Source organism: Pongo pygmaeus, chromosome 4 (genome assembly GCF_028885625.2).
Source record: "Pongo pygmaeus isolate AG05252 chromosome 4, NHGRI_mPonPyg2-v2.0_pri, whole genome shotgun sequence".
NCBI lineage: Eukaryota > Metazoa > Chordata > Mammalia > Primates > Hominidae > Pongo > Pongo pygmaeus.
In genome coordinates, this window is record NC_072377.2 from 80882883 (window position 1) to 80905188 (window position 22306).

At 40.4% G+C, this 22306-nt stretch overlaps 1 protein-coding gene across 10 annotated transcripts in view; it reads left to right on the forward strand.

The window, feature by feature from the left end:
- PDE8B (phosphodiesterase 8B) overlaps positions 1-22306 on the forward strand; it is a 256055-nt gene that overhangs the window by 49971 nt on the left and 183778 nt on the right. Inside the window, exon 1 of one of the 10 annotated variants that reach the window (XM_063664926.1) lies at positions 3820-3956. The exons of the other annotated variants lie outside the window; for them this stretch is intronic. The gene's annotated coding sequence lies outside the window, so the exon portion shown is untranslated. Of the gene's footprint in view, positions 1-3819; positions 3957-22306 lie in introns of those variants that run through there. 10 annotated transcript variants of the gene reach the window in all.

Here is a 22306-nt window from a genome sequence, read left to right on the forward strand (position 1 = left end):
AATGCCACAGGGGGTTCTGTATCACTGATTGTTGTAAAGAACTTTCTTGAGCCTTCATGAGAGCTTAGAGCATAATTGTACCTTATTTTGGTATTAATCACCAAGACCTAAAATCAAGTTTTTTTCCACCTTAGAAATGGAATGCATAGATGTATATTCTTTTGTATGTTTCAGAAATTGGATTTTATCTTTGTGATAGAATCGCATATCTGATCCATAATGATCCTGTAGTGCTTTCTTGTGTCCAATATAATTTTTAAACTGACCTTGTTTTTTTCCTTATATAAATGTATCAACTTTATCAACTAGCAATGCTCAAGGAGTTTTCTTGGCTCACAAGTTGTACATGAATGAGTGAGATCATACCTCTAAATACCATTTTTCAATAAAAATAATTAGGTTCCTGGGAGAAAAGACTAATTCATGAAGTTTGGATGGGGCAGGAGAAGAAAGACTGGCAGAAGCGAAGGCACCCATGAGAGAGAGAGAGCAAATATGAATTAGATTCATAGCAAAATTTTGGAGGTACAGATGGGAAATGAAAGATGGGGAAAGTGATATAAAGAGTGGAGGTGTGCCTGTGCATGCCCATAAGAGATAATCTTGGAGGTGGAGTATCTTAACTATGCTGTGAGCCACACAGAATGGAAGACAGAGTTGGTTACCTGCCTCAGTTTAGGAGGGGGAAGCAAGGTTGGGGTCAAATATGCAGAAACTTTGGGGCAGACTGGTTCAGTTCAACAAACATATACTGAGGGCTTAACTGGGCATCAAGCACCTGCATTAGATTTAAGAATACAAAGTTGAATAGGATGGTTGCTTCCCTAGGTGAGTTTATATTTAGTTGGAGTAGTTGAAAGGGATAACACACAAGCAGATATTTACTTCTTTATAACACATTACCACAAACTTAGGGGCCTAAGACACCCACATTTATTATTAGTTGCTCTGGGTCAGGAGTACAGGCACGGCTCATCTGGGTCCTGTACTTCAGGGTGTCTTACAAGGCTGCAATCAAGATGTTGGCTAGGGTAGGGTCTTCTCTGAAGGCTTGACTGGAGAAAATCTTCTAAGCTTATCTACATGGTTGTTAGTAGGATTCACTTTTTAGATGGCTGTTAAGCTGAGAGCTTTAGCTCCTTGCTGACTGTTGGCTCGACACCACCCTCAGTTCCTTGCCACACCGTCCTGCCCCATATAGCAGCATATTTCATCAAAGCCAGCAAGAGAGACAGTCTCTTTTATCAGTAAGATGGTAGTCATATGATGGATGTGGAGGAGAGGATTACACAAGGGCATGAGTACAAATAGGTGGGAATCATTGGGGGCTGTGTTGGAACCTGCCTGTCCTACAAGTGTCTGCTACAGTTCTGTAATGCCTGAGAGAGGAAGTGTTCCATGGAAGCATGAAGGAAGAGCATGGAACCTACCTGGCATGGAAGTGGCTTCTCCAATAATGCAGTGTCTGGATGTCTGAGTGTAACCCTGAAAGACAAATAGGGATTAACTTGGTGTGTAGCTGGGAGAGGAGGAAGGGAGAGGTTCCAAGCAGAGGGACTAACATGAGCAAACGTTGAGGGGGTAAAATACCTGAGGACCACCATCCAAGTAGTTCTGTGTAAACCATGTGTGGAAGACATATAGAAGGTGTCAGAAATGGAGAAAATGAAAGATGAGGGTCAGATTTTGGAGTTCCTCATTTGTCAGGCTGAAGAATGAAGACTTTATCAAGGTGATCACAGGGAGGATTTTAAACAGGGGAATGACACAGTCCAAGTTGTGGTTTCATTAGTGTGGAAGATCAATTTTAGCAGCATTTATAATGATTTAGGTGATAGATGAAGAGGGTCTGGATTAAAGTAGTGCAATAGGAGGGCATACATTTTTATTTTACAATTAGGAAGTTATTTGATGTTTGGGCAAGGCAGATGTGGGAGATAGGACAGTCTGGAATGATGTCCAGGTTTTGGCAGAACATTCTTGTTAGGAAGCAGGGGAAAGAGAAGCTGACAGAGGGAAAGGAAAGGGTGGAAGGGAGAGGTCTGTAGGAGTTTATGTAAGTTTGTAAATTAAGTGGCTGATGATAGGAGAGCCCAACTCAAAATACTCTTTACAGAGCTTATGTTCTCAATTTAATCAATGTAACTGTGTAAATTTTCTTTCTAGTTAAGCCATATGTTCCTCTGGTAGGAGAGAGAATCAAATACGGAATTCATTTTTCTTGCAAACAGTTGGATAAAAGAAAAATTAGTGTCAAAATTTTAGTAAACCTAGACCAAAGGTGGGACACGCATTCACCAGTTCTATCTAGTGCTTGCAATATTGTACTCTGGCACGCAGATACTGCTATAGAATACCATTCACAAGCTATGAAGTGTCATGTAACTGACTTTTTCTTGAAAATGGAGATATAATTAGAAAAACATAAAATTAACCATTTTGAAGTGCACAATTCTTTGCTTTCAGTATATTCACTATGTTGTAAAACCATTACTGCTAATTCTAGATAATTTCTAACACCCCCAAAAGAAACTCTGAATTTATTAGCAGTCAGTTCCAATCCCCACCCCTCCGCACTCCTACGCCAGGAACCCCTGGCAACCATTAATGTATTTTCAGGCACTATAGATTTGCCTATTATGGACATTTCCTATAGATGGATTCATACAATATGTAGCGTTTGTGTCTGGCTTCTTTCAGTTAGCATGATGTTTCATGGTTCATTCTCATTGAAGTATATATCAGTACTGCATTCCTCTTGACTGTCAAATAGTATTTCATTGTATGGATATACTACATTTTGTTTATCCATTCATCCATTGACGGACATTTGGGTTGTTTTGACTTTTTAGCTCTTAGGAATAATGCTGCTATGAACATTCTTGCACAGGTTTTGGTGTGGACATGTGGTTTTATTTCTCTTGGGTATATACTAGGAGTAGAACTGCTGCATTGTATGGTAACTATGTGTTTAACTGAGGAACCGCTAAACTGTTCTCCAAAGTGGCTGTACCAGTTTCTTTTCCCGCCAGCATGTATGAGGGTCTCTATTTCTCCATGTTTTCACCAACACTTGTTATTGCCTGTCTTTTTTATTATAACCATTCTTGTGGGTGTGAAGTGGTATCTCACGTGGTTTGATTTGCATTTCCCTGATGACTCATTCAAGGTTGTTTTTAAGAATTAAATAAGATCCCATAGGTGAAATCTCAACATGAACTTGGGTTTCAGTTCTCTGCTAGATCCAGGGGCCTTCAGAAAAACTGTATTGGTATTCCTTGTCAATTTAATTTACACTGCACCTTTTTAGCTCAGGAAGCCAGAGTACAGACACCACTTCACACACTGGCTTTACAGGGATGGATGCTAGAATCCCTTGTGGAGCCCTATCCCAGAGCTCTGGAATCACAATCTCAAGCGGTCTGCCCAGCCTGTGCATTTTAAATTTATTCTATTTTATTTTGAGATGGAATCTGTCTCTCTTGCCTAGGCTAGAGTATAGTGGCATGATCTTGGCTCACTGCAAACTCAGCCTCCGAGGTTCAAGCGATTCTCCTGCCTCAGTCTCCCAAGTATCTAGGATTACAGGCACCCACCATCAGGCCTCACTGATTTTTGTATTTTTTGTATTTTGGCCAGGCTGGTCTCGAACTTCTGACCTCAAGTGATCCACCCGCCATCTCAAAGTGCTGGGATTACAGGCATGAGCCACCACACCCGGCCATTCTGTGCATTTCTAAAAAGCTGCACATTCAATGTCAATGCAAAGTCAAGAGTTGAGAATCACTGCCTGACTCCAGTCTGGGAGAAGAAATTGGTGGGACCTGGAGGAAAAGCAAGAGACTTAGTCTCAAGAATCTTCAGGCTGCACCATTTTTTGCCACCACAGGAGGTACTGGTGAACACATGTTGTTCAGACCTCTCAATAAGAACTGAGAGAGTTGCTCACCATTTCTGTAAGTGCAGAAACTAAGATTTCGATTTGGTTCAGAAGTTTAGCATTAACCCCAAATCATTGGAAGCACTAGAATTAAATGTGGGCCAGGTTTCTGGTTTGGGTGCATGGAGTCATGCAGTGTGTGTTGGTACTTGATATTTGTTTTGGTAATTTGGAAGAAATGGCGGTTAAAATAATTTCCAAATGGTGACTGAAACAAAATTCACATATAGTTGTTTTGGAATGCATTTTTACCTGCTTGTATGAAGGCAGATACAGCAGACAGTGTGGAAATTGGAAAGACACAAACAAAGTCAGGCTACAAAGACCCAGCTTAAAAGGAAGTAGGGGAAAGTGTGTGGGAACTTCCCCTTTCTACTTTTCAGTTCTTCTTGCTTTTTACTTGGATTAAACAGTCTTGCTTTTTAGATTGACTTAAAGTTCTTAAGGAAAAACTGTTTCTCTTTTGGCTGTTTTTCTTTGGTTACAGTGGAAGTCATTGGGTTTAGGTTTAAAGGGAGGGAATTTCAAATCACCTTCGTTTCTGTCTTCTTTTGTATGATAATCAGAGAAAGTAGGAATGATGATAATGGTAACAATGTCAAAAGGAAGCTGTGTGACAAAAGGTTTTGCTACGTGTTAATTCAGAATTGATTGCAGTTGTCAAAGTTGCATCAGTCCCGGTCCCATGGGAAACAGCTCACCCCAGATGGTTCTGATGAAGAGACTTCAGTGTAGGTTCTGCTTACGGAAGTGTGAGCATAGATAAGGAAAGACAAGGGACAATGAGATGCCCAGACTAGCAACTGTATTTAGCCCTTACCAGCCCTAGGACTGTAGACTGAGGGGCCCCTGGCATAAGCGGTACTCATGAAGGCACATGCTATTGCCAGGACAGGGCACTGAAGCAGGGAAGGAGCGGGGAAGAAGTGACCTGACCTCTCTCAACTCTCATCCTCCATTGCCCTGCATTTCTGGTCACTGTGCCCACTGGTCACATCCAACATGAAGCCAGCCACAAGGGAGGCTTGTGCAGGCTGCACAGATCAGCCTTTCAAGACACAGAACAGGGCAGACAGTGGATGTGGATGGGCATAGTGGTTTTTGCAATTGGAGACTAACTTGCACAGTAATCAACTGTTTTACAGTGATCACATTGTATATTTTGTTAATTTTAGACTGTATTATTTTGGAGAACTTTGAGAAATTTTGCAAGCATAGAAAAACATCCATTTTTCATATTTAAAAAACATTCCTCAGTATTTCACATTTACTTATGCAAAAGCTTCTTGTCTTTTAGGTTGTAAACTTTGTTATGAAGTCTCTTAAACTTTGTACATTCTTCTTATTTTCCCAATATATTAGTGCATATCACTGTACTGTGATAAGCCTGAAACAGAGAGAGCCACACTGTCTTTCAGATTGGCAGAGGGTGCTTTAAAAATTCCTCTTTTCTAGATAGGGGCATAGATATTTGTGAATTATTCAAAGGTGATCACTTGCCTTTAAATCAAGTTAATCAAAGTGGAATTTAGTTTAATGTCTTTCATAGCTCATAGCTTAGGGGGAAGATGCTGTGTGTTTGAGACATTCACATAGCTGCATATATCATCTCCTTGCAGACATAGCTGGGAATTATTTTGCTGCACACATTAGTGAAATATACCAACTTGAAATGTTTGTGCTAACCGAGTGACCTGTTTTCTGTGTCATCATCTGTGTAATTCTCTTAGGTCTGAGTAAAAGGCTGAGATGAAGGTCTGTGTCTCTGGATACCCGTGGGGTTGCTAGGAAATGATTTTCAAAGTGCTCTGTGGTGATGCAGCAGGTTGAACTTTTTTTGTGAAGTGTTGTCATGGAAACCAAGTGCATCATTGCCTTGTCTGACTAATTTATCTTTTAATGATAAAAATTTGTAATCCAGGGTTAACAAATATAAATAATAAGAATGCAATAAAAAACCAATAACTTTAAAGGGAATACTGCTGTAAGTAGCGAATCCTTTGAATTGGAATATTTCACAGGAGTATTGTGTGATTCATGTTGGTAAGGGCTTGGCTGTGTGGGGAGCTAATCAGTTTGTTTTCCTTCTTGTCATTGGAGTAGGGAAACCATGATTTCACTCCGTGGCTTAGTGCTGTGGGCTTTTATTACTGACCTCGGCTCCTGAGCTTATAAGTAAAGAGGAAGGCGCAGCACACCCTGTGAGGCTCAGCAAGCTTGCCAGGGTTTTGTTTTCTGGGTGGTTGCTTAGTTGTACTTCTCCTTTATGCCCTCCTGCTCTGCTCTCTCCACCTAAGAGAAGGCTGAGTGACACAATGCAAGCCCTACCATTGATGAAGGCCAGTCATATGGAAATGTGCCCCAGGCTTGCTCTCTGGGCTAAGCAGTCCTACATCCCCCTTCCCCAGGAGCAGGTCCTGGAGCACAGAATCTGCCTTGACTTCGTTTTCGTGGTTAAAGGGCCCTCAAGGAGAGAAAACCTCCTCTTTTGTTTATTGAGGACAAAGTCTTATAGCATTGTAAGATATCAATGGATGCTGCTTATGTCTTGATGAGTAGCTTACTATGGTAAGCTTTCCAATGAAAGGATAGGAGAACTGATCTGAAAGAAGACTTGATTCTATATTTAGTACTTTATCTGCCTCCATAAGGATTTAGCTACTGGCGTTTCAGTCTACCTGACAGCACCCAACCCCCTGAAGCTCTGTGTGTGTGTGTGTGTGTGTGTGTGTGTGTGTATGTGCAGTAGACTTTTATTGCATTAGGTTAAATATGCTCTTCAGTTTTAGACCATTCCAAAATATCTTTTATTAATATTTCCACCTTTAGGATATGTTTGAGGTTTTTTTTTTTTTTTTTTTTTTTTTTTTTTTTTTTTTTTTTTTAATTTAAGGGGAAAAAGTTTGACTCTAGGCATGAGTCCTAAGATAAATAATGGAAGCAAGTCAATTTAAATCAGTATTTCACTGACTGGCATTTATGGCCCAAATCTGTTTTCATGCTTTCATTTAGCATATATTTCCTGAGCACCTGCTTTGTGCTGGGTACTTCTGATGCACCTATTACGGATAAAAGAAGGAGCCTAGAGGTAACTTTAAAGGGCTGAGAGCAAAGGCCAGCCAGAGCTTGCGACCTGTCCAGAGCAGTTTCAGACCAGGAGGATTCCATCTGGCAGCCATACTGGAATCTCATTGGTGATGTCCCTGCATTTCCGTGGCTTATTTCCTATTCCTTTGGTCATTTTCCCAGTTCCAGAATCTTGACTGCACCTCCTAATGACGATGTAGTACACGTACTCAGCATTTTGTATGATTTCCTAGTATTGACCTTCTGTAGGGAATGTCACCTTTGTTGGTAAAATGGCCCCCAGAACCTAGACCTGGAAGGACTGGGCAGCTCTTGACTCCATCTATGGCATTTTATCTTCTGCTTTGATCTCCCTACTCACCCTCACCCAACCCCACATGGGCTTCAGGGTGAGAGAAGGGGCCCTCCTCCTCACGTTAATATCCTGGCCAACTCATACACATGAGGTTGTATTTGGTTCCCAGAGCAGAGATGAGTCAAGACTCGCATGTTCAAGAGGACTTCACTGAGCTTCTGAGATGACAGAATAGAACAGGCCGAGGGAGCACTCTGAAATTAGACTCTCTGGTTTGCCCTTGGGTGCTGCAGTACTTGTCTAGTCTACCAGAGACTCCAGTCTGGCCTTCCCTACATAGTACCTCTCCATGGAAGTTTGACCTTTATCCTCTCTTCTCCAGATTCTTCCCCAAGATTCCTAGACCCCTAACGTCCAGACCAGGTGATTCTAAATCCCTCCCAGGGTAAATGTTATCTTTGGAAGTAAGTGATTGAGAGCTTTTGCTTAAAATTCCAGCTGCCACCACTCTCTAAATGAATATTATTTAGCCTGTTTTCTCATTCATTTAATGGGGTAAGAGTAATTCCTATTTTATCTGGGACCAGTGAGGATTAAATGAGAGCATGCATGCAAAGTGCTCAGTGTAATGCCTGACACTTCGTAAATGCCTTGTCATTATCATATTATTGGAAAGACCACTCTTCCAGTGATCTCTCACCCCCAACCCATTAGGGCTATTCTTAGCCCTCCTGGTCTAAGTACAGTTATCATGGCCGTCATCCCACAGAGCAGCCCCACAGAGGCCTACAATCTGTTGTTTGTCCTTGTACCACAGCTGCCCTGGGCCCCTCTTGTATCACAGAATAATCCCATAGCCCTACCCTACCTTCCTTCTGGTATTTACCTGTTGATTGTGATTTGTGTGTGTGTGCACGTGCTTGAGGAAACCCCAAGTTGGGAAACATGAAAATGGGAGCATAGACTAACTAATTGACCATATTTATTCACCTTTAGTGTATTATTCAATTGATGAAATATTCAGAATGGCCTTTGCTGTAAAATGTCCAGCATTTTACCTCCATTTCCTGTGTGTATTTCAGCACTGGGCCTACCAGCGTATGAACAGGATTCTCTGGGACATGCTCATGTTTCTCCCTGTTAGAGTCTCATTCTTGCAGATCAAGGACCAGGAGACTAAACAGGGCATTCGTTCATTCATTCATTCAGCTATACAACAAGTAAATGTTGAGTGCCTACTGTGACCTTGAATCAGGGAATACAAACAAGGTCCTTACACTCATAGTGTTTACGTTGTAATTTATTCACCATTTTCATTCATTCATCCATTCATTCATTCAGTGCATCTTGAAATTCTGTGTTCATCTTTTGGTCAATAAGGAATATTTTCTTCATATCCTTCTCTTTTTTTTTCGCTTACACCTTCATTTGTCTATTTGTTTGGCAGATACTGATTGAAGTGGGGGCCTAATATGTGTCAGTCAATGTTTGAGACACTGAGTTACAGCAGAAAAAAAAAAAAAAAACTAAAAATTCTTGTTTTCTGAGAACTTACATTTTAATTGGGGGAGATCACCAAGAAAAAAAAATTTAACAACCTTATTTGGTTGGTACTATAACTATCCCCATTTAAAAGATGAGGAAACTGGAGCCTAGATAGATTAGGTAATTTATTTAAGGTCACACCACCAGGAAGTGGCAAAGTCAGGAATGAAACCCAGGCTGGCTGACTGGACTCTTAACTGCTGTGCTGTGTTGCCAGAGAGGATATTCTGGAAAGATAACTTTTGAGATAAGACTTGAAGGAAGCAAGGGAGTGAGCCATGTGGCTATCTGGAGGAGGAATATCCCAGACAGTGGGAGGTCCCGAGTCAGGAATATGCTTGGCATTTTGAGAGAAGCACAAGCAGGCCAGTGTTTTTGGGATGGAATAAGTGAGAGGGAAGAGAGGTGAGAGGGCAAGGTTCCAGCTACCTGTAGACGCAAATGTGGGAGTCATCAGTGCATAGGTGACACTTAAAGCTATGAACCTGGATGGGATCACCAAGGGAGTGAGTATGGATAGAAGAAGAGATCTAAGAACTAGATTAAGACCTGGGGCACCCAGAAGTTAGAGGCTGGGTCGATGAGGAGAAATTCAGTTTCTAAGAATGAGTAGCCACTGAATAGGAGGAAGAAGTGTAGTGACTTTCACTTGAATGCCAAGTGGAAAAAGTGTTTTGAAGAGGAGGAAGTGATTAACTGTGTCACATGCTGCTGATATCAAAAAAGATGAGGACCAATATTGGACCACTGGATTTAGCAACATGGAGGTCATCAGTGAACTTGACCAGGACAGTTTCAGTGTGGTGATGGAGGCAAAATCTTGCCTAGAGTGGTTCAAAGAGAGAATGGGGGAGAGTAAATTTAGATAACTATTTTGAGGAGTTTTTCCACAAAGGAAAGGAAAAAAAATGAAATGATATTGGCTGGGAAAGTGTTCTATAATGTCAGTTTAGTTCAGTTGGATGATGGTATTGTTTGGTTTTTCTATATTCATGCTTATTTTCTGTCTAATAGTTCTATTAATTACTGAAAGAGACCTCCAACTGTAATTGTGAATTTGTCTATTTTTGCCTTTAGTTTTGTCAGTTTTTGCTTTATGTATTTTGAAGCTCCGCTGTTTGCTAATTGTATATTTAGTATTTTCATGTATGCTTGGTGAATTGACTTTTTTATGATTATGTAATGTCTCTTTTTATCCCTAGTAATTTTCTTTAATCTAAAGTTTACTTAGACAGATATTCCCTTTTTTTGATTAGTATTCACCTGGTTTATTCTTTTCCATTTGATTCTACCTGTATAATTACGTTTGAAGTGAGTTTCTCATAGATAGCATGTAGTTGGGTCATGTGTTTTTAATTCATTCTAACAATTTCTGTCTTTTAATTGATTTATTTAGACCATTTACATTTCATGTCCATACTTTTATTATTTGTTTTCTGTTTGCTTCCCCTGTTTTTCATTCCTCTGTTCCATCTTTTCTGCTTTTTCTGGTTTATTCAAACATTTTTAGTATTCAATTTTAATTTATCTACTGTGTTTTTGACTATATCTCTTTGTGTAGTTTTCTTAGTGGTTGCTCTAGGGATTATCACACACACACACACTTAACTTTTCATAGTGAACTTAGAAACGATATTCTATGTCTTCAAATTATATGAAGAAATCTTCACGTATGTCTTTTTTATCCAATCTTCTTCATAGTTATCTTATATACTAGTTATATGTACATTGAAAACTCCATTAGGCCATGTCATAAATTTTTCTTTCAACTGTCAAACATACTTTAAAGAATTCAAGAGAAGAATAGTCTACTATAGTTACCCATATATTTACAATCTATTGCTTTTCCTTCATTCCTGATCTTCCAGGCTTTCTTCTAGTATCAAGTTCCTTTAGTCTGAAAGCTTTTCTTTAGAATTCTTTTAGAGCAGGTCTGTTGACAACTGATTTTTAAGTCCTTTCTGCATTTGAGAATGTCTTTATTTCACCTTAATTCCTTATGAATATTTTCATAAAATATAGAATCTTGAGTGAACAGGTTCCACCCACCCCAGGACTTTGAAGATGATATTTCACTACCTTCTGTCTCCCATGGTTTCTGGTGAGAAACCTTTAGTCATTTGAATTATGGTCCCCCTGTAAATAGTGTACCATTTTCTTTGGATGCTTTCAAGAATTTTTCATTATCTTTAGTTTTCAGTAGTTTGATTATGTTTCTGGACATGGATTTCTTGGAGTTTATCCTGTTTGGAGTTTGCTAAGTTTCTTAAATATATAGGTTTATGACTTTTGCCACAGTTGGAAATATTCCAACCATTATTTCTTCAAATATTTCTTTGTCTTCTCTTTCTGAAATTCCATGACATGATGTTAAGACCTTTTGTTATTGTTCAGGTTCCTAAGACTCTGTATTTTTAGTTGTCTTTTCTCTTTTGTTCAGATTGGATAATTTGTATTGAATCATGTGCAAAGTTCACTGATTGTTTTCTTCAATCATTCTAACATTGAGCCTATCCAGTTGGTTTTTTATTTTGGTTATTCTATCCTTTCATCATCAGATTTTCATTAGATTCTTTTTTATATCTTCTATTCTTTGCTGAGACTTTAAATCTTTCCAGTTGGTTCAAGTGTTAACTCTTGCTTATTGGAATTTTTTATAATAATTGCTTAAAGTCTTTGTCAGATAATTCCAGCATCTTTGTCATTTTTGTGTTGACATCTGCATTACTCAGGGCTCTTCATAGAAACAGAACCAATAGGATACACACAGATATACAGAAAGTGGTTTATTACAAGGAATTGGCTCATGTAGTATGGAGGCAGAGAATTCTCATGATCTGACATCTGCAACCTGGAAGCCTGAGAAACCTGGCAGTGCAATTCTAGTTCAAATCTGAAGGTCTGAGAACCAGGAGAGTCAATGTGTAAATTCTAGTATGAGTCCAAAGGCCAGAGAACCAGGAGCACTGATGGCCAAGGGCAAGAGAAGATGAATGTGCCAGCTCAAGAAGAGAGAATGAATTTGCCCTTCTTCTGCCCTTTTGTTCTTTTCAGGCCTTCAACAGATTGTATGATGTCCACCCACATTGGTGAAGGTGAATGTCTTTACTCAGTCTACTAATTCGAATGCTAGTCTTTCCCAGAAACATCCTTACAGATACACTCAGATATGTTTTAAAAGCTATCTAGGCATCCCTTAGCCCAGTCAAATGGACACATAAAATTAATCATCACAACATCTGTCAATTATCCTGTCCCATGCAAGTTGTAATTTTCCTGGTTCTTACGTCCAGGAATTTTAGATTGATTATAAGACTTTGTATCTTGATTAAATCTTATGGTGAATCTTGATATTTCCGTTTTAGCAGGGAATCAACCCTGTTGGGTTCAGACCACAATTTCTAGTCAGCCTTCTTTTGTGGTTATATCAGTTACATTTTTAAAGCCTTTTCAATGCTCTTTGAATATGTCCCATGTGTATGCCACCCAGTGGCCAGTCTGTGACCTGAAAAGTGATCTGTCTCAATTTAGTTCTCTGTGATGTGCTTTTTCGTGTGAGATCCATATATATGCAGCTTGGAGGTGATGCTAGGAGTACATAAACAACCTATGGCTTCGATTTTCCAAGCACTTCCTTGTTCGCAATCTCTTGGTATTTTCAAGTTCCCTGGGGCTACTGATATCTGGCCACCTTTCTTTTCTCTAATTCTTTTTACAATAAGCAACATCAATCTTTTCTCTCCTTTACTGGATAATTTTAGTGTGGAAAATAACATCTAACCTTTCTGAAATTGAAATCCACACTTTTGATGAACATGATCCAGTCTCTTATGCTTATGTAACTTTAAAACTTTCCACACGTCCTTCTAACAAACATGGGCTCCTCTAGCTTCAGCTGTATTGTAAGATCTTAGATGAGGTTAAACACGTTCCTGTTCAGAGCTTTCATTCTTGTAATAACCCAGGCTTGTCTCTCCAGAATGCTCTTCTACTTGGGTGGCTTTTAAAGCATGTTTGTTTATAGCTGCTCCTGGTCCATTATCCCCTGGGAACACAATGTTTTATAGGGGGTCCTTGAGCAGAGAAACACAGCAGAAACCCTAACCCTTCGACATCAGTCTCTCCAAGTGCATCCAAGTTTAAGTGTTTTGCTTCTTTCATCAGTACTTTTTCTGTGATCCTTCCTTTTCAACAATTTCTCCAATAACAGCACAAGACAAAAGTTAAAATGAAGCTATTTTTTTGTATTTTGTTTTAGTCATTCAACTGAGAGTTTTTTGAAAGGGCAATTTAATTTTTTGTTTGTTTGTTTGTTTTTGAGATGGAGTCTCGCTCTATTGCCCAGGCTGGAGTGCAGTGGCGCGATCCCGGCTCACTGCAAGCTCCGCCTCCCGGCTTGACGCCATTCTCCTGCCTCAGCCTTCCGAGTAGCTGGGACTACAGACGCCCGCCACCGCGCCCAGCTACTTTTTTGTATTTTTAGTAGAGACGGGGTTTCACCGTGTTAGCCAGGTTGGTCTTGATCTCCTGACCTCGTGATCCGCCCGCCTTGGCCTCCCAAAGTGCTGGGATTACAGGCGTGAGCCACCGCGCCCGGCCAAGGGCAATTTAAATTTTAGTTAAAACTCTGAGGTCACAGGAGGTCTCATAGACAGGATTCTACTCATGTAGAAAGAAAGTAGAAACCATAAGATAACCTAGTGTACATCTGCCTTGTCACCAGTCAGATAATCCTATGCCAACATCTTCTCCATCACTAGGGGCTAGCTATTGATATCTTTTCAGTAAAATATTCTATTTAAAGTGTTATACCCACACTAATTATTCAAACACATTCAAATTGAAATTAACTAAGCTGACAATTATTCAGTACCCATTTTATGCAATAGGTGTTGTGAAAGGAAATAAAGAAAAATACATAACTCTTACCTCCAAGAAGCTTTCTGATTTGCATTTCCATAAAATAAAATTATTTTGTCTTTCAAATACAGGTTTCCAAATACAGAGGGATAAAATGTTGAATTAGCCTTTTGAATAATACGTAGTTGCAACTAAGCAGGTTTTCCTAAATAAGCATGTTTACAAAACTTCCTAGGAAGTGACCAGATTGCTATTCATTTTAGTAACACATAGTGAATTATTTTAGTGCAAAAATGAAGGATAAAGGAGAAAAAGTGAGACAGTTGCAAACAGGAGTTGCAATCAACAAGGGAGACAGCAGCCAAATGAAAAGAGTTCTTTTTCTAGAGCACTCACTAGTATAGCATTTTTGGAAGAGTGGCTCTTGAATAAAACATCCGGAAAACTGGTTGATATACTTGCTGTCAGTTCAGCATGCACACCTCATTGCTTTTCTTTGGCAAGTATTGGGAGTAACTCATCATTATAGTCAGATATGTGTTCAAATGCTTTGACTCCTGGAGATATCATAGTTCAAGGTGTATGGCTCTTGAATCTGAAGAAAGAACCTTAATTGATGTTTAATGTGAACTCAAATATTGAGAGAAGAATGATGTCACATGTTTCAACAGATTTAAATTAATTTGAGGAGGTAAATAGGCATAATCATTTTACTTATGGCACAAAAACAATCATAGTAAGAATAATTACTAATATTTATTGAGCACCACATGAAGAGCATGATGTGCATTACCTCACTGAATCATGCAGCAATCCTGTCCTATAAGCACTATGATCCTTATCTCCATTTTACCAACATGAAGGATTAGAGGTTAGAGAGGTTCAGTAGCTTGACCAAGGTCACACTGTTACTAAGTGACGAGGCCAAGTCTGGGTGCCAAGGCCAGTTCCCAGCCACCATTCCTGCCTCCCTCATGAGATCATGTGTTCTTCAAGCAAAGTTCACGTTGGCCATCAGATTATTTCTCTGGGAAAATATTAAAGCTGCATTGATTTGCTAAAGAAACCGCAAGTGTCTGGCTAACTTGGATTTCAAATTTTGCTTTAAAGTTTTAAAGTTATCATTTTAAGAACAGCTGCTGTAGCTGCTATAATGCCTCTGGAAAAGATAGCAGAAAAAATCCACTGCCTTGTCCGCCACCACTACAAACAACAGCAAAACTTTCTCATGGTTCAAATCCTTCCTTAACTTGTCCCAACACCACATTCATGCAAGGTGTATGCCAATGAGCCTCCTGTAAAATATCCAGAGCTTCTAATTTGGGGTAAGATGAAGTAAGTACTCCATTCTCTCTCTCCAACGTAATGCGATTATAAAACCTGGCGAGAATGCATGGAGCAATTATTTAAGAACCTTGAAAAGTAAATAGTAACAGGTAGATTGGGAGGGCAGCCAGAAATGGAAGAACTACCAAACTGGTGGTGTGTTTACCATTTTCCCCTAACTGGTATCCCTCGGCCTGTATCTAGTGCTCTCCAAGAGACCTCCATGAGTCCTTAGTTCTGGCAGAAGGCACAGGAAAAGAAAGGTGGCCAAATATCAGTAGCAAACTTGCTTAAAGAGAAGTTAACAGTTATTAGCTCAACATATTTCATCTACATCAGCATGTTTTAAAGTATGTTTCAAAGGACAATAGTTGTGCAGGATGTTAGACTCAAATGAACAAAAAAGCAAAATAGTGGAGATCCAGCGCTGTCTGGAATTAGGCTCTTTGTAAACCACTAAAAGAAGGTAGATATATTTCTAATTTGGTAAAATAATAGGTATGATTTGGAGATCTAGTTTATTATGGCTAAAATTTATTAGTGAGACTTTAAGACATCAACTTCTGTTAGAAGTATTATATCAAAATATCAGTCAAATTTCTTTTTCTTTTTTAAATTTTTTAATCTTTATTTATTTATTTTTTTTTTGAGGCGGAGTCTCGCTCTGTCACCCAGGCTGGAGTGCAGTGGCACAGTCTTGGCTCACTGCAAGCTCCATCTCCCGGGTTCACGCCATTCTCCTGCCTCAGCCTCCTGAGTAGCTGGGACTACAGGCGCCCACCACCTCGCCCGGCTAATTTTTTGTATTTTTAGTAGAGACAGGGTTTCACCGTGTTAGCCAGGATGGTCTTGATCTCCTGACCTTGTGATCCGCCCGCCTCGGCCTCCCTAAGAGCTGGGATTACAGGCGTGAGCCACCGCGCCCGGCCAAATTTCTTTTTCTTATTAGATTTAACATTCTAAGAAATACCAAAGATAAAAAGTATAACACCAATCAATTATACTTTTTAATATCAACTATACCATGTTTATTCTGTTTTTTAAAAATGATCTCTTTTAATCAAGACTTTGCAATGATGTTGATGGGAGAAGTTTATGGTGAATTTTATAAATATAATTCAGTAGCTTGAGCCTAACTTTTTTGGAGTGCAAGGGGAGTGTCTAAGAAGATATCTTTTATGGTATGTCCATAGATAAAAATGTAATACCTTTAGACAGAGCCAACTATACTACCAGAAAATATAATCTATATGTTAAGTAAGCCATTTAGGAGTTAGCATTGCATTTTTTTGTTTTGAAAAAACACCCCAGCTTTATTGGAGTATGCTTTATATACCATAAACTTCATCAATTTAAAGTGTATAGTTTCATGAATTTTAATAAATCTATATAGTTATGGCAACATCACCACAATCTAGTTTTAGAACATTTCATTACCCTTAAAAGATCCCTAGTACCTGTTCACAGTTGAGCCTGCTCCCACTCCCAGACCCAGACAACCACAGATCCTCTTTCTGTTGGTTTTAACTTTTCTGGAAATTTTATATAAATGGAATCATACAATATGTAGTCTTTTTTGTCTGAGTTCTTTCAGTTAACATGCTTTCAAGGCTCATTCATGTTGTAGCATGTGTGAGTAGTTGGTTCCATTTTATTGCTAAGTGGTGTTCTACTATATGGATAGGACACGTTTTGTTTGTACATTCACCAGTTGATGGACCTTTTGGTTATTTTTAAATTTTTGCTATTATAAATAATGCTACTGTGGACATTTGCATACAAGTTTTTGTGTGGATGTGTGTTTTTGTTATTTCTCATGAGGAGATACATCAGAGTGAAGTCAGGGTTGTATAGTGACTCCTTAAGTCATTGCCAAAATGTTTTCCAAAGTACGTGTAACATGCTGCATTTCCACTGCCACCGCTGCATCATTTTCTGCTTGATTAAATGGTTAATGTTCGGTTTGAACTTAAGAGCAGGAAGCAGGGTATGTGGGAGAGTTGAAGAAGACACTCCACCACCACCACCACCACTGCAACAAGAAGGGCACTGGGGAATCAGATTGGATGACACAAGCCAAGCGATGATAGGACTGAAGGAAACCCAGGCTTGAAGATCATAGCAGACCTACAAACTAATCAAATGGGTTTTAGAATGACTTAGCTTGGGGGTGGGGTAAACCGGTGGCAGCAGACCTCTGAAATGGCACAGCAGGACTCCAGCTGTAGGCTCAGCTCCAGAGAGGAAGACTGAAAACAGAAAGACCAACAGGGCCCTCAGCCACTTGCCTTGGGTTCATGACAGGGCTGCAGCCTTGGGGTACTCCCAATGTGGCCAGAGTCACAGGGTCATGTATAGAGATGGGACCAGGTCAGGAAGGAAAGAGAAAAGATCTGGATCTAGGAAACCATACAGGCTCCAGGGCAGCCTTAGGGCAACTTGCAGTGAAGATGCCATAGAGGCAAGCTTCTTACCGGAAATACATCTATTGTGAGTGGCCCAGCAGGCCTCGGTATATTGTATAGAAAGCAGAGACTTTGAAATAATAATAATAATAATAACCAACCTGTCTATGGTTCTCACTTTATGCTAAGTGCTTTATATATATATATATCTAAATTTATTTAATTCTCACTGCAACCCCACAGGATAGATACTGTTATCTCATTTGATTAACCAAGACACTAAGCATCAAGAGATGGAGTGACCTGCCCAAGGTCACGCGGCTAGTAAGTGGGTAAACTAGGATTCCAACCAAGACTGGCTGGCTCCTGGGGCCATCCTCTTGACCACTAAGCTAGTCACCCCTCAATGTAATACTTATCACCTCTGCCTGAATGGACTCAGAAACTTGTCATCCAGGGCAAGGAGGCTGAGAATCTTAACATAGGAGAGGCAAGACCCTAGCTGAAAGTTTAATACAAAAATATCACGCAGACATAGGCCACAGATTCCGGTGAATGTGTAATCGTAGGCAAGGGGAAAATACTATATCTTAAGGGAAACCTTAAGTGAAATATTCCTTACATTGTGTTTTTAAAAACAGCCAAAAATCTCCTCCCTCTAGCTCTGCAGTTAATATTTGAGCTATGTCTAAGATAGGTCCAAAAGTAATGAACTAGAACATTATCATACAGGCTTTGTATGATTTTAGCTACTCTCCATTGGTTTGAATAAACTACTCTCCTACTCTCCAAATTAGCGAAATGTTACACAAGCTAACAATGGTTTAAAAAATGAAGAGTGTCTTGAGTAAAATAAAATAACTTTGTTTTTTAGGGGGAGCATTAAAATAAAAAGAAGGGTATATTGAAACCAAATTATCAATGCTTTGTAACTTTTCTGTGACTTTATATGCAAGATAATTAGATTTTTTAAAAGAGACATATGGGTAGTTTCATTATCATTAACAATGACGATTTTCTGAGCATTGACAGTCTGTCTGATCATATGGAAGACAAGGCCCAGACCTTCAGGAACTTAGAGTTCAGAGAATGAAGTGAGATGATTATTATTGGGCCTCCTCTGCCTGCCTCATTTCCTCTTTCTCTTTGGTCTTTATTTCATGGAGCAGCTTGTGTGTGTGTGCACATGTATGCATGTTCACTAAGGGCTATGCACTTATTTGATCCTCACAGCAGCCCTGTGAGATAGATATGTTATTATCCTCATTTTAAAGAAAAGGAAACTGAGGTTTAGTATTTACATATGATAACTTATCTGAGATCATTCTGATCAGAATCTGTGTTCTTACTACTATGTATTTTGTACCCCTCCTCTCTCCTATAACCTCCTCCCCCCACCCCGCCCCCGCCCCCCACACACTTTTTGAGATAGGGTCTTGTTCTGTTGCCCAGGCTAGAGTGCAGTAGCACAGTCACAGCTCACTGTAGCCTTACCTCCTGAGCTCAAGCAATCCTCTTGCCTCAGCCTTCCAAGCAGCTGGGACTACAGGTATGCGCTACCATGCACAACTAATTTTTTTAATTTTTTGTAGAGATGGGTTCTTATTATGTTGCCCAGGCTGGTTTTGAATTCCTGGGCTCAAGCAGTCCTCCTGCCTCAGCCTCCAAAAGTGCTGGGATTACAGGCATGAGCCACCACGCCCTGCCTTATTGTCTTTTATCTTTCCTCCTCAATTGGTCATAATATTAAAAAAAATGCATTTTAGGTCATTTGATGGATTTATTGCATTCATGCTATTATTTGACTGCATTGATCTACAAATGATTGTGCCATCCTGGCTTGTGGGCGTAGGGAGTTCCCTCAGAGAGCAGGTCCTAAGACAGTTAGGTTGTTCGTGGGGACTCCTCTGCCATCTGAGGTCAGGAAGAGAAAACAAGGGCAGAGCCTGACGCATGTACAATTTATTGCAGGGTTCTGAAACTCCTGCCTGAGGACCGGTCTGGCTCACTACCTATTTTTGTATAGCTCATGACTTAAGAAAGGGATTTACATTTTTAAATGGCTGAAAGAAAGTTAGAAGAAAAAAACATTTTATGACAGGTGAAAATTATCTGAAATTCCAATTTCGGTGAACATAAATAATGTTTTATTGAAGCATAGCTGTGCTCATTTATTTACTTATTGTCTATGATAGCTGTCACACTGGCAGAGTCGAATAGTTGTGACAGAGACCAAATGGCCTGCAAACCCAAAAATATTTACTGTCTGGGGCCCTTTACAGAAAAAGTTTGCCAATCCATGGTCTACTGGAGCAGGTTGGAGAAGCTGTGAGCTCGTTGAGGAAAGTGACTAAGCTTTACAAAGGAAAACAGCCAGCAGGCAACATGGTGTTCTTGTTGGGTAAGAGTTCTTCAGACTCTGGCTTTGATCTTGACTCCACCTGTGTGACCTTGACTCCAGCCGTGTGACCTTGAGCAAGTTACTTTGCCCGTCTGTGCTCATATTTCATATTTATAAAGTAGTGATAATTGTAGTTCCTACCTCATAGGTTGTCATAAGGATTATATTTATATGCTAATCATGTCAACAGTGCTTTAATATAAATGTAGCACACAAATGAGTTAATTAAGGTTCATTGTTGTGCTATGGGCATTTCCTCTAGGCTTCATACAACAGGGCCCTACTGGCCCCCAAACCTCAGCCACTCTGGATGGCACCCCACCCTTACAAATATGAGACCCTCTGGTTGGCCTCCTGAGACCCTTCTGTGCCCAGCACAGGCCCTGGTGACTCACAGGTATACTTTTCTCCTTGTTGTTCTGGGCCAGTAGCTCCCAATGCCAGCCCTTTCAGAGGCTCCTGCCCTCTGTTCCACAGCAGAAAGTGCGATGCGGTCCTGGCACTGCAGTCACGCGGGGTGCCTCGGGGTCCCAAACGTGGGCCATGTCATTCTCACATGAGCCTCCCTTTGTGTCATATCGCAATGAGTGCATCCCTGATGGCCCTGTGGGGCCAGAACCATGAACATTAGAGCAGGGGTCGAGCCATGCCCTGCGATGACCCTGTGTGACCTGCTGAGGGCCTGGCTGCTCTGCATATTCATCAATATCACTTTTATGCAGCAGGTACCACATGCCAGGCCTCGGGCTAGGGCTCTGTGCACATCACCCTTCATCCTCATGAGATTCCTGCAGAGCAGCACAATACCCATCTTACGGTGGGGAGGGCACCACAGCAGTCAGCAAAGTTTCCCTCCTGTATCTAGGGCTAAATGTGTTCCTTCCCCCTCCCTGAGGGCCAGTGTTCTGTAGAGATTTGGTTTCCCTCTAGAGAGGTGGAAATCATGTCCTAGTATGATAACTATGAATCCTTTCTGCCTCTTACCCTTGGCTGCCTCATCTCCTCACTCTTAGGCCACGTTGGTTTCTCCTAAGCACCACGTGTAGTAGGTGTTCAGTAAATGTTTGCTGTCCAGGGGACCCATGCAGGAAAGTCTGAGGTTACAAGCAGGTAAACAGAAAAACCCACCGCACTTCACCCACATGGTGGTGTTTGGATCTATTATAACAGCACATCTAAGCCAGGCCTGTTCATCCCCCATGGGACAGCTGAGAAAACAAAGGTAGGTGCAGAGAAGTGAAGTGATTATTCCAAAGTTACAGTCACAAACCCAGCTCTGACTCTGAAACAGAAAAGTGCTCTAGGCAGAAATGACAAATGAGGGCTAATGAGCATTAACTGGACTGCAAGCTCGATGAGGGCAGGGGCTATTGCCTGTTTATTTACTGTTGGAACCCAAGGGCCTAGAATGCTGGCTGGCTCATGGGAAGTACCCAACTAATATGGGTGGAAGTCATAGCAAATATTGTTGCCAAGGTGCAGATGAATCAGGAGCTTCCTATTTGGACGGGAAGCAAAGGAGAGAGTATAACTGCACTGAGAGGGACACCTTCTATCCTCAAGAATTAAGAAACCCCCAATTAAATTAGTTTTTGTTGTTGTTGTTGTTGTTGTTGTCTAATGAGCTTCAGTTTCTTCTGTATCCACAACATGGATCATTGGCCTTGGTGACAAAAACTTCCTTGCCCCAGTATATCTTCTCACTACAGGGAAAAAGTCCGTGTGTACCTGTCGTGAGGAAGCAAGGTTGTTACCTGACACACTAACAACACATCAGATGCACTTACAGAATCTGGCTTGTCTCTGGGGAAAGGAACAATCTACTTATGACAGAAAACCTCTGGAAATTTACACATCGTATGTGGTGCTGTGGACTGAATTGTGTCCCTCCAAATTCATGTGTTGAAGCCCTAACTCTCCATGTGACTGTATTTTGGAGATTGGGTCTTTAAGGTGGTGATTAAGGCTAGATGAGGTCACAAGGCTGGGGACCTGATCCAACAGGATTAGTATCCTTATAAGAAGAGACACCAGAAAGCTACTCCCCACTCCCTGCCATGTGAGGACACAGCAAGAAGACAGCCGTCTGCAAGCCAGCAAGAGAGCCCTCACCAGGAACCAACTCTGCCAGACCTTGACCTGGGACTTTCTAGCCTTTGGAACTTTGAGAAGATAAATTTTTGTTGTTTAAGGTATCCAGTCTATGGTATTTTGTTATGGCCACTCAAGTGTACTAATACATATAGTTTCCCAGTATTAATCCATTTATATAACCAAGATCTGGCTGGAAAGGCCTTTAAATCTTCAACAACAGAAGCAGAATTCTTCAAATGATGCCACTAGTAGTTAATGAATTCTATCCAAATAAGTAGCAGGTATAATGATCCATATTTTTACAATACGAAAAGCAGCATTTAACTATTTTCTGTTTACAAAAGTCACACCAC